Below are 13,189 nucleotides of genomic sequence, written 5' to 3' on the forward strand. Positions count from 1 at the left end.
AAAATGTGCATTATGAAAAAAGGAATGCATGGATTTCATACATTTTTGTGCTAAAATAAACTTATCTTTTAATTCCATTTGCACAATTTTTTTGAAGTGTTCTCCTATTCTCAGTAAAAGCAGCCTCTTGTATTCACTTTCCTTTTGCAGCAGTGTCATTCACTAAGCACTCAACAAGAATTTAAATACCGTTTGTTGAATGTATGCCCCTTTCCTAGAAATCCCTGTCTTTTATGCCAACTTCCTATCCAGATGTTAGCGCTCAAACATCTCTGTGGAGAATCTCTCTTCTAGGGCAGTGCCTCTTCACTGCAAATGCACATACAAATCAGATTCAGATTCGGATTCTGTTGGTCTGGATGAAGTTCATGACTTTGCATTTCTAACAAGCTCCCGGAAGTTGCCAACGGTCCCTGTCTGCACACAGAGTAGCAAGACTTGAGGATCTGTCAGCAGGGAGGGCAGTGCACAAGGGACAGGACTAATGACCAAGGCTGCTGTTGGCTGTATTCAAAGTTTTCATAGAAAGTTTCAGATGGCGATGCATTTGAGTGTACAGAGGAATGCTCTCGTGAACGTTCTTGATTTTATTCCTCCTGGTGGACTGCCGTTTCATCTTTTGTCCTTTCTTCTTCTTCTCAGCCCACATACACACCAACAATAGATTATTTTGAGTAGATTTCCACAGTGCACACACCCTAGCCTAGCATAACACTTACAAAATTGATATCTTTACTTTCCAGACTACAATCATAAATGCAGCAAAACTGAATAGAGAAATGAACATATAAAAGAAATAACAAAACACCATGAGTTTTGCAAATGAGAAACAACACTGTAGGGTAGTTGTAGTAGAGTATTGCTATTGTTCAAAGTATTTATTTTCTCTTCCTTGGGTCAGGTTACAGACACACACACACCCAATCCCACAGACATCGGGTTTGGTCCATGATCATTTTGGACAATGAAATATGAGCAGAATTGACTTGTACCTTTTGGGCAGAAACGAAGAGACACTACTTGGGTTACAATGTCCTTTTTCTTCTCTATCAACATTTCTCAGGCTCCCACTGGGGATCACTTGAAAGATTCCTTGTGTTTTTGCTTTTAAACAGATGTGTAGTATATGTGTTTGGGAGAGAACTTGGTTTATAGCTTGTCCCACAGGTATGACCTAATTCTGCTTCTAAAATAGTGCCTTCTTATACTTCAGGTGACTTGAGTAAGGGGTCACTTTTCTGGAGTAGAAGAATGATTTTAAAAATCAAAATGATACATTAGGCCTTAAATAAATAATCGGTCAAATTTTCCCAGAGTTCAAGGGGAGAAGATAAAAGAGAGAGCATGTGTCCCTGAATGTCAGTTCACAGGTATCTACACATTTCTGGCCCCCTGTACTCCCACACTGGGGTTCAGAACTCAAAAGGCAAGATTCTTCCAAAGATCATTGGAGTCAGCCAGTGCTTTGTCTAAGAATCCCAACTTCTCCACAGCAACCTCAGGAAACCAGGAAAAGAAGGCATTCAGAGAAATCAGGACCTCTGTGCCCCTGTTCTGCTGGCCAAGAGGCGCTGAGATTATAAACATTTCAACAGACAGATAACTCCGAAATCTTCCAAGCACATACACAACAGGAGAGAAGTTGAAGTTGGACACATAGTAAATCATTTCAAAATGACAGCATGTTAAAAATATTTTAAGCATGAACAGGACCGCTGGCATATATTAATTCAATAAAACTGGTTTTTGAAAACTCACTTCCTGATTGGCTCCGTGGCTTAGTTGGTTAAAGCACCTGTCTTGTAAACAGGAGATCCTGGGTTCGAGTCCCAGTGGGGCCTGTTTGTAATACAGCACTTGTTTTTAATGAATATTTCTTTGGCGTCCTAAGTGTGCAACAGCACTTGCCTCTCCCATCCTCCTCCCTTACGGGAAAAAATTAAGAAATAAGGTTAAACCCCTGCATCACTCTGTTTTCTATGGGGATGGGGGGTGGGGAGTGGGGGGTGGGGAGAGGCATGTAAACTTGCAAAGGTGCGTCCTAGCACAGTTCAGCCAGCCTCCACCCTATCCACCCTAGAGAGGGCGGGTGTCCTGGGGTGGCTCCTCCTGGCGTCCAGCCCGTGGCCTCGCGCCCCAGCTTTGGAGCGTTCGGGGCCTGAGCAGCGCGGGGGAATGGAGCAGGCGAAAGGTCCCCAAATTATGACTGCCCGGTGGCTGCCGAGGGCGGGGACTGCTGCGGCCCGGACTTAAGAACAGGGAAAATTACTACTACTTCTGCAGTTTTTCTAGAAGTAAGACTTTATGACTAACAGAGAGATTCAATAGACTCCTAGGCCGCTGGGCGATTGTGACATGCAGGGCGTTTTGAAGACACTGAGCGCTTGGGTGCTGAGGATGAGGAAGAGCACAGTCGGCGTCCTCCCCTGCCCGTCGCTGGGGACACCCAGGCTCGTCATCCTGCGCTTTGGTCGTGCTTGGCACCAGCGAGCGGCTCGCTTGCGCTTGTTGCATGCATAAGCAAGTCCTTGAACGAATTAACGACGGACGCCTCTGATTAGGGACGTGTCTCCCTGTTTCCTGCCCTCACTCGGGGTCGGAAGGAAGCCGGTGTCCCTGGAAATTAACACTTGTCCGTCCACTCCAGTGAGCCTGGAACTTTGGGGAGAGCTTTGCGGTCTTTGGGGAAGGGCCAATCCTGTACCCTGGCTCGTAGAAGCCTGCTTCCTGATTGGTGGTTTTAGTCCTCGCTCTGATGATACGTCGTTAATTATTGGTTGACCAGCTGTAAGAGACTTGGGAGCCAAGGGTTCGACCTTGGGAGGCGGCGGTGACTGGCGGAAACTGGCTGCACACTGCGCGCTGAGCCTCCCCTGCGGGCCCCCCACGCCGCACAGGCAGAGGCTGCGTGGTTCTCCGCAGAGTTGCTTTTCTTTTAACGCATGGGAATTTCCCTTCAAATAATAATAATTCAACTTAAAACAGCATCATTGATAGTAAGAACACAAGGTAAGATTTATTTCTCAAAATAATGTTCAATGAAAAACAGCAACTCAATGATCACACTGGCATGACTTCACCTCTATACCTTGAAAAACACAAAGACCAAACTATTATTTGTGAGGGTATATATATTTAGGAAAGCAGAAAATGTGGCCTAAAAGAATATGAAAGGTTACAGAATAATAAAATAAATATATTGTTAATCATCTCATGCATAATAAGGACAAGGCTATGGGAAGTTTTTTCTTAGGCACTTGTGCTCATATCTGGGATCCTTTCCCTTCGGGTTACTTTTCTCCAAGAGCAGGCCAAAACGCTAGAGGCCAATAAGACATGTTTTGCATCATAGCATTTTGGGTGCTACCCAGAGAGCCAGTTGGTAATATCAGAATGTTTCTCCCCTTCCTTACAATGCATAACATCGCTCCCCCCCCCACCCCGCCAAAACAGTGACAAATGCTAGGAGAATGGAAAGTCCAAGGTTTGCTTAATGAATTCCAAAGTAAACCTATAGCTGCAATTTGCTGACAGGTACACAATATGAGATGTAAAGAATGACTCAATAGCATTAAATAAGCAATCAGGTAAAAGTGTAGAGTATTTGTATGCCATTTAAGTTGCCATCAACTTAACATATACCATAATACAAGATGTTTATGAGATATTTTGTGGAAATCTGACAGTAACCATTAAGAAAAAAACTCTGATATGCAAAACATAAAGAGAAAGGAATAAAAAAATCAACAAATCACAAAGGTAGACAGAAAGAGGAAGAAAGGAACAAAGAAAACACAAGATAGAAAAGTTGACAAAATGACAATATCTATCAATAGTCAATTTACTTTGTCTATCAATAATCACTTTAAATGTAAGGAGATCAAAATTTCTAGTAAACACAGAATAGCAGAATTGATTGAAAAAACAAACAAACAAGATTCAGTAATACACTATCTCCAAGAGATTCACTTTTAGCTTTAAGGACACAAGTAGACTAAAGGGAAGGGATAGAAATCGGTACTCAGGACAAAATGGTAGCCAAGAAAAGCAGATGAAATAGACCAGCAAAACTTGTCAGAAACACAAAGAAAATGACTATAGTATGATAAAGGAATCAATCTATGAAGCAGATATAGTGATTATAAATGTATATGTACACATACATAAGGTAAATAGTAACAGAATTAAAGGAAGAAACAGGAATGCAGTTGTGTTAGGGAGCTTTGGTTACCTTAGCTAAGTAACTGAGAGGAACTTCTTGGGGAAGGAAGCCTTCATTTTGCTTAAGGTCTGGAGGTTCCCAGTGTGAGATCAGGTGACCCCACTGTGGCAGCTGGCCATGGACCACTAGCAGAAGAGTGACCACATGGTTGCCAGGTGGTAGAGAGAGAGAGAGACACTGGAAACACGCAGGTTGCATGAGCAGGCTTCTGCAAGAACTGCCTTCTAAGGCAGAATGTAGACTGGTGTGGCGGATTTTGCACAATGTGAAAATTTAAATCAAACGGGTTTCCCGCATTCCTCTGCTAGGAAGCACTCTGGTCAGGCCCACCTGCCAGAGGTCACAGTTAGAGCAAGTCTCCACTCTGAAGATTTCAAAGTTTGAATATCTGCTTGAGTCTGGGGGTCAGGTCCTGGCCCATCCATAAAAACAACGCTAGAAAGGGCCTTCGAAAGTCCACTTTGAACCACGGAGAGATTACCCAGACATAATAGCGATGTGGAAACAATGAATTTAAATTACATTATAGGGGTGATGCAGCGGGTTAAGCCACAACATTCAGATCCAGCGCCGCGCTAATGGCCTGGGAAAGCAGTGGAAGCGTGCTTCAGCCCCTGCGCCCACCTGGCCACGAGCGCCCGGTTCTCAGGGACCAGTCGGGGAGGTGGCGTGGGTGCCAGGGTCGCACCTCGCGCGCGCCGCGTTCCCGCCGCTCCTCAGGCTCGGGACGTCAGGGTGGGTGGGGAAGACAGGGCTGGAGAGAACACACGCGATCCCCGCCCGGCGGCTCGCACGGGTGGCAGGCGTCCCCGGGCGCTCGGTGAGCGGCGCGCTCCCGCGCCGGGGCGAAGGTTTACCTGGAGGGCGCGCAGCACGCCCGGGACCCCTTGGTGTCCAGGCTGGCGCGGGCCCGAGAAGACGCCTCAGTCTGACCGACGCGAACGGGGGCCGTGGAGCCCAGAGGGTCGCACAAAGTGTGGGTGGGGGTCCTTCTTGTCCCCCCCCCCCCCCCCATGGTGATTTTCATTTCATTCATTCCCGGAGCGTCTCAGCTCTGACGGCGAACTGAGCGTGGGTCGGTGATGGCAGAGATGAGCGGCTCCGTGGGGCGCCTGTGGAAAACTTGGCGCTTGTTTTGATGGTGAGGTTAACGCCAGATGACGTCTGAGCGGTCCCCAGCCCGGACTCTGGACACCTGTTATATGTTTTCTCCACTCTCAAGCTGTAGGACCACGTGGCCTAATGGATAAGGCGTCTGACTTCGGATCAGAAGATTGAGGGTTCGAATCCCTTCGTGGTTGCAATCCCATTTTTCACTTCTCTCTTCCATTTTCCAAGCATCGCCGTTCCTCCCTTAGAACACTGGGAGGACCTGAGCGGCGCCGCCCTGTCCGTAGAAAGAGGGGTGATTGGTTTCAGGAAGAGCCCTTAGGTGGGACAGCGCAGCGAGGGGTGATCGCAGGACTTCTGCGTTTTGGCCTCTTGGGCATGGCTAAGTAGGTCACGCAAGCGCACAGGTGTGTGGGGACCCGGGTGGGTTCGGATGGCAGATCCTGAGCCCTGGTTCTTGTCCTCCTGGATCCTCTTCCAGGCGAGAGTGGACGCCTGGGCACTCCTGTTAGGCAGTGGTCTGGCTACGCGGCGACCCTCACTCTTCCGTTAGCCCACCGTGGGCGCTCAGCTAACCCTCTGAGCCGTAAACACAACCAAAACGTCTATGTCCTCAGGTCTCTGTCTGAAGTCAGGTTAAATGTCGCCCCCTTTGGAAAGGAAATCTTCCTGCATTCTGGAGGCGCGTGAGAAACCAGGGCGGTGAAGCCCACTCCTGGCTTTGACTCCAGCGCATGCCGCCGGCCACCGGGTGCTCTGCACTTCGCGGCTGCCCGCAAAATCCGAGGGACCCAGGTTCCAACAGGGACCGATCGCAGCTCAGGACGAAGAGGAAGCCGCTTCTCCCAAAGTGGAAAGGTTCTGACCAGGTGCATTTGAATATTTAGGTGAAACGGACGCCTTATTAGAACAACATGACCTACCACATTAGATTCGAGGAGGAATAGCTACTACGAATAGCCTTAGACGGTGAGCTATTCAATTGGTTGCGAAACATCTTCCTATTGAGAAAATCCCATGTGCCGTTGCTTATCTGGAACTTTTAATGTATTCAATAAAAAAAAAAAATCTGCTGAGACACGAATTAAGCGGCAAAGGACCCACAATTCCTCTTGCAGAGCGCCATAATGAGATTCTTCCCCAGGTAGTGTGCGCTGCAAATAGTTTTATTAAAGGCACAATTGCCATACAATAAACTGCATACATTTGACATTTGTATGATCTATGACTGTATATGTGCATAGTGAGACCGTCAGTACAAGGAAGATAATGACATAGACACCACCTCTAGAAGTTTCCTCCAGTGCTTTTGTAATCGCTGCTCCCCGCCCCCAGCCACTGATTTGCAATTTTTATAAATGACATGTTTGTAGTTTTTAGTTTTATGTCAGTGGGATAACACAGCATGGACTCTTTTTAAGACTTTTTTTTTTTTTTTAACTTGGGGGAGAGAGGGAGAGAAAGAGAGCACGCGCCCCCTTTCACTGCTTCACTCTTCAAATGCAGCAGTTTCCTGGGTTGGGCCCGGCTGAAGCTAGGGGCAGGGAAATCAATCCAGATATCCTGCGCGGGTGGTACCAAGGGAATCGCTGTTGCCTGAGCCATCGCTGTTGCCTCCCAGGGTCTGCATTAGCAGGAAGTTTAAGTCAGGAACTGTAGTCAGATACCAAACCTACAGATGTTTAGCTTAGCAGTTAAGATGCCCTTATCCCATGCTGTTTTGCTTTAATTTTAAAAAATTTGAGATGGGCCTGATGGGGAGAGAGAGAGCGAGCCCTCATTTACTGGTTCACTCCCTCAATGCCTGCAAGAATGGCCAGAGATGGGCCAGCGTCAAAACAGGAGCCAGGAACTCAATCTATGTCTCTCACATGGACAGTAGGAACCCAGCTACTTGAACCATCACCACTGCCTCCCAAGGTCTGCATTGGCAGGAAGCTGGAGCCAGGAGCCAGAACTGGGAATGGAACTCGGGCACTCCAATATGGGGCTCAGATGTTTGAACTGCTAGACTAAATGCTGCTCCCAGATTTATCATGTTTTGTTGCTTTTGGATTTCGAGCATCGGTTAAATAATGTCTCTCCATTCCTAGATGTTGTGTTTTCTTCTAATTCATGCATGTGTGCATCTTTTACACTGGGATCTCAGATCCATTTGTGTTCTTCATTGCACTAGTCTGCAGTGGCATTTCTGTCTCCCTGAGCAGGGAGGAGGTGAGAGAGCAAGCAGTCCTGATTGTCTTAGTCTGTTCAGACTCCTATCACAAAGCATCTCAGACTGGGTAACTTATAAAAAATAGAAATACATTTGTTACGGTTCTGAAAAGTGAGAAATCCAAGACTGAGGCATTGACAGATTCCGGGCCTGGTGAAGGCTTGTTCTCTGCTTTATAGATGATACCTCTTGCTGTGTCCACACACGTCATTAGGGCAGAAGGGGTAAAGAGCTCCCTGGTACCTCCTTTTACATGGTCATTTCAACATGTCCTAATGGCTTCTTAATGATATCACATTGGCAATTAAACTTCAACCCATGGATTTTGGGGGACACACTCAGACCATAACTTGGCTCATATACCACGGGTTAATTTTAGTGGATTTTCTTGAGCAGAGATTCCTTTATTTGCTGTGTGCCCTCAGGACCTTTTACAGATACTTAATATACCAGTTCATTTTCTGTTGCTTTTACAAAGTACCTGAGGCTGGGTACTTTTTAAAGAAAACAGTTATTTAGTTCATAGTTTTAGCAGTTGGAAGTCCAGGATCAGGCAACTCCATCCACTCAGCCTTTAGTGAGGGCCCTCCTGGCTACATCACAGCATGGCAGTTGGCATAATGGCATACACTGACAAGAGGGAGGGATCACATGGCAACATTGGAAGCCTCTTAGGGATCAGTCATATTTTTGTAACAACTTACTCTTCTCTGAATCCCTTCCAAGGGTGATGCCCTCAATGACCTAGTTACCTATGACTAGTCCCTATCTCACAAAGGTTTGATGGCCTCAACACTGCCACACTGAGGACCAAGCTTCCAGTACATAAGCCCTTGAGAGGCATATTTAAAACATAACCAATTCATAGCACTTTTATTTTTTATAGATTTATTTATTTTAAAGGTAGAGTGACAGAAAGAGGAGGTGAGACAGAAAGAGAGGGAGATCTTCCATTTGCAGATTTATTCCTTCAAATGCCCACAATAGCCAGGGCTGGGCCAAGCCAAAATTAGGAGCCAGGAACTCCATTCAGGTCTCTAACATGGATGAAAAGGACCCAAATACTTCAGCCATCATCTGCGCATTATCAGGAAGGCAGATTGGAGGCAGACGTGAGATTTGATTATAGGTGCTACAAAATGGGATGCAGCATACTAAGAGGAGGCTTAACCCACATCTCCCACCACTACCACCCATCCTACATACTTTTTAGTTTTCTGCCAAGTTATTAATTGCCTTGTACTTTTTCTTTATTTTCTATGACCCTATAACCAATTCATTCTCAACTGATTTTCAAAGAATGTAAACAACTCTCAATATGATAAATACTTTTTCTTAGTGAACTCCTCTATAGAGTTATTATCTTGCTTGAGTCTGGCCTGATTGATGTCTAAGAATGTAACACAGGTGACTTTCTGGAGCTTTTATTTCTGCATCCTGGAGGTGTACGGTGTCTTCTTCCTATTTTTGGATCTCCATATCTTACTTTTTTTGGTCTTGTGCCATTATGGTGGAGAAAAATCTTTAGGTTTTCTAAGAGAGGTTGCTTCTCTCTGTAAATGGCTTTAAAACACACTCACTTTTGATTGACAGTTTGGTTAAGCACAGAAAACCAGACAGAAAATTTTTTTCTCTCATAATTTATGACACTATTCTGTTAGTTTCAATGGCTTCTTCTATAAACTCAATATTTTAAAATAAAATAAACATGATGATTTCTGTTCAGACTGAGTTTAGAGCCCAAAGCAAAAACAAATTTGGCCTAGTCCTGGTATCTTAGTGGGTACTCACTAGGATGGTGCTCAGGAGCATTGGGAAAAAGAACTATATATATCCAACTTCTAGACACTGCAACTGCTACCCATAACCATTCTCTGTTATGGAAGCTTTTTGGAAAAATGTTATGCAAACTGGCAGCAATCTCCCAGGTGCCTGACATCTATAAACTACTCAAAGTTATATACATAAATATTTCTCAGCATAGATACCCAACTCCTCTCTCTGTCACGGAGGAAACGAGTTTACTTATCAGAAAGACACCTAGCACTGGGAAGATGCAACTAGAAAGCACTATGGGCCCTGTAGTCTAATTAGCTTGCAAAATCAGGCAAGGAACCTGGTCTTGACTTCTCATTCATGCATTTACTCAGTCTAGAGAGCAGAAAATCTTGAGTCTTTTAGAGCAGGTGCTTGAGCCTAGTGCAAGGACTCAAAGAATCAGAAACTTACTCCAGGGTTAAATTGAATAGCTCAGAATTCCCCCAAATTCTGGAGACTCCAGGCTGTGACAAGGGTAGAGAAGAGTTCATACTTGGGATAATGAGAAAATCTACAAAAGTTACAAACTGCTAAGTTAGCTCAAGCTTTTTCATTTTGCTTAGAACTGTGCTAAATGCTTACATCCATATTAATATCTATGTCACAAACCTCACTGGAATTTAGTGGCTTAAAACAACTGTATCTTCTGGTTACAATTCTGCAGGTCAACAATTTGAGCTCTGTTTATCTAGGACATTCTTTCCCTAACTTTGTCTGGAGTCACTCATGTGATTACAGCCATCTGGCAGCTTGGTTAGGACTAGATGGTCCAAGATGGTCTTATTCACATGTGAGCTAGAATGGCTGCGCTGCTGGGGAAAGCTAGATGGGTCTCTCTCTCTCCATGTGGTCTTCCACCCTTTTAGGTTACATGGGGGGTTCTTTGTGTGGTAGTCTCAAGGTTACAAAGTGGCAGGATGGAAAGTCACAAGGCTCCTTGGGGTCTCATCTTTGAACTCCCCCAACATCACTTCCACAAAACCATGGTCCAAAACAAGAAGTGATGTCACCACACACAACATGCAGGGAAATGGGCTCCACCTCTTGATGGACACTTTTCACCAAAGCACATTACAAATGAGGAGCATTCAGGCAGGGCAGGCATTTGTGGCCATCACTCAATCAATGATTTACTTCAATCAACACCGTGAATAGCTTCTCTTGATATGTCTGTTGTATATCTTGGTAAGTAAATTGTACAGCTGGGGGTCTTGAATCCTTGGTAAAGAGGAAAAGTCCTCCATGTGTCTCCCTAATGTGTCTCAGAGCACATTTAAGATCCCGAGGGGATCGCTCACACTAAGGCTTCCCAATCAACTCCAAGGCTGGAACGTTCAGTTTGTTTTCTGAGACACAATACCCAGGTGTCTGTCACATCCACAGAGCCAAAAGGATCCCAGAAGTCCAGAGAAGCAAAGAAATCGAGGTAAGAAAAGCAGATCGAAGCACAGAAACACTTACAAAAACCAAGATCCCCACATTTCACAGGAGCAACAAAGCAGCCAGGATTATTTTTTCACTAATTTTTAAAAGTCCTGAATACTGGGCCTGCGACTGAGACGGTCAGCTCCTTACTGAACTGAATACTACGAACGTCTGCTTCAGCAACTGCCAAACACTTGTGAGGTATTGGAAGAAGGCGGGCAGCGAAAAGGAACAGTAGGGAACCTGCTACCCGTGACTTTCAGCAAGGAATTTTAACACAAATGGCAAGCTGGTTTCCGGGCACCGTGGTGTTACCACAGGGCATCTTCCTATGCAGGTGTAGAAACTTAGGCTCTCTCTCTAAGCTCACGTGAGCGGGAGCAGTAAAACTGCTCCAGGTGAGGATCGAACTCACAACCTCGGCATCGCTCACAAGCGTACTGTCTTATAAGTACCGCGCGCTAACCGATTGCGCCACTGGAGCCACAACGTTTGAAAGGCTTGGGGACATGTACATAAAGATTTTACAGATAACCAGTACATAGTTTTGTCAAAAATCCTGTTTAAGTTATTATATATTACCAACAAAAACACACCCTCTGATACAAGGCTCGCCTGGGCGCGATTAAAAGCAGCAATTAACAGAACCCCGAATCAGCCGACCCCAGCCTTCCCGCTCACAACACCCAAGTGCTCCAGGGATCGAAGGTTGCAATCGGGGATTTTGATTTGCCTCAGACTTTTCTCCTCAATTCAGATTATTTGAAAGCGTTTGAATGAAAAGGAGGCGTGTTGGTTGCACATCCGGAGCAAGCTGAAAAGGCTGCGTGACCCTCAGGGCTGCCGCTCCTCTCAGGCGCCTGTCTTCCGAAGCTTTGAATTCACTGGAGCGCCCCCGCCCGGAGCTCCGCGGACCTCCCTTCTTCAAACGCTCCCTCTGGCTCCAACCCAGTCACTCCCTGCTTTGTTTTTTCAAAATACTTTGCTACCTTGAAATATCCGAAGAGATTGTATTTTCTTCAGAACAACCACTGTTTTACACGTGTAGTTGGAACACAAGCTAAGTAAAAGCAGTAATACTAGACAATTATTTGAACATTTTCTAATGTGTCATCTTGAGAAATCCATTGTTCACTTTTTTATAATCATTTTAGAGGTTTTTTTTTTCCCCTCTATGAAAGCTTGCAGGTAAAGATTAGGTATTGTAAAGCATTGTGTTAAAAGTATTAAATAATACGAATAAAATGGCGAGCCATTGATACCTTATTTCAATAATCTATAATATGCCAGGAATTTCTGCTACATTAGCAAGAGTTTTTTCCTTTTTTGAAGCAGGAAGCAGCCTCAGTATATTGTGTTGACAGTAAGAATTTTATATTTAAGGAAAATGCTCCCAAATCAATGACTCTCCTTATCTAACTCTGCTTCACTCCCCTTGTTCAAGAACCCTTAGAATCTCACCCTCAGATGCTGAGTGGTGACAGGACACAATATTTGTTAGGGCAGAGTTGTTGTCATCAACCAAGAAGGATATGCTACCCCTTAATAAGGAGGGAGGGGCCATTTCTAAAAGCTTCAAGAGGCCTGGAGGATGTGGCTATTCTAATGCATCAGAAATCTTCATCCAATGTCTCAAGGTTCTATTTAGCAATCAAGCCATGAATCTGACACAGAATTCTATGTTGGGAATTTAACTTTCTTTGGAGCTCTACTCTTTCTTTCTTTCTTTCTTTCTTTCTTTCTTTCTTTCTTTCTTTCTTTCTTTTCTTCTTTCTTTCTTTCAAAGATTTACTTATTTGAAAGAATTATACAGTGAGCAAGAGAGAGAGAGAGAGAGAGAGGTCTTCCATCTGCTGATTCACTCCCCAATTGACCGCAATGGCCAGAGCTGCTCTCCAAAGTATCAGCTCCCTCTATCAGGGAGCATCCAATTCTATTACCTTATAATTTTCACCTGCCCCCATGTTTCTCAGGCATATACTGTGCCCCATTTGCTAGTGGGTATCCTTCCATCCGTCTACCATGCTAGTTCAGGTTTAAAGACAGTTCTATAATCATTCTGCTACTTTGCTCCAATGGCTGTGTGTGCCCCACCCCCCACCATCAGGTTGTTAGTGAGTTTCCAAAATGTCATCTTAGCATCTTCTTTTTCAGGTCATTTTTGGCACCAACAATTGCAGGTTGAGTTCCCTGGAAAGCAACTCTAAAATGGAGATTGGTGTTCAGAAAGCTTTCTAGAACATTACCTGAGAATCCACACCTGGGCGGAAGGGACAAAGAAGAGATGCAAGATTTGTCAGAGGGAAAAAGCAAGCTGCAGTGCCAGCCCCCAAAAGGGGCAGCCCAGCCTTTGGGAGGAGTCTCTGCGGTCGTCTGGGAAGCTCTGGACTTGACCCTTA

General features: G+C 45.0%; 3 non-coding genes across 3 annotated transcripts; 2 read left to right on the plus strand and 1 right to left on the minus strand.

Moving 5' to 3' along the window:
- Positions 1-1,767: 1,767 nt before the first annotated feature.
- TRNAT-UGU (transfer RNA threonine (anticodon UGU)) lies at positions 1,768-1,841 on the plus strand. The gene has a single exon. It is a non-coding gene; the product is annotated as a tRNA-Thr (tRNA).
- A 3,609-nt stretch (positions 1,842-5,450) lies between these two features.
- Positions 5,451-5,523, plus strand: TRNAR-UCG (transfer RNA arginine (anticodon UCG)). Its single transcript has one exon. It is a non-coding gene; the product is annotated as a tRNA-Arg (tRNA).
- Positions 5,524-11,180: 5,657 nt separating this feature from the next.
- TRNAI-UAU (transfer RNA isoleucine (anticodon UAU)) lies at positions 11,181-11,274 on the minus strand. Its single transcript has 2 exons — positions 11,237-11,274; positions 11,181-11,216 (listed from the first exon to the last, which is right to left on the minus strand). It is a non-coding gene; the product is annotated as a tRNA-Ile (tRNA).
- Between the last annotated feature and the right edge of the window lie 1,915 nt (positions 11,275-13,189).

Source organism: Lepus europaeus, chromosome 3 (genome assembly GCF_033115175.1).
Source record: "Lepus europaeus isolate LE1 chromosome 3, mLepTim1.pri, whole genome shotgun sequence".
NCBI classification, from domain to species: Eukaryota; Metazoa; Chordata; class Mammalia; order Lagomorpha; family Leporidae; genus Lepus; species Lepus europaeus.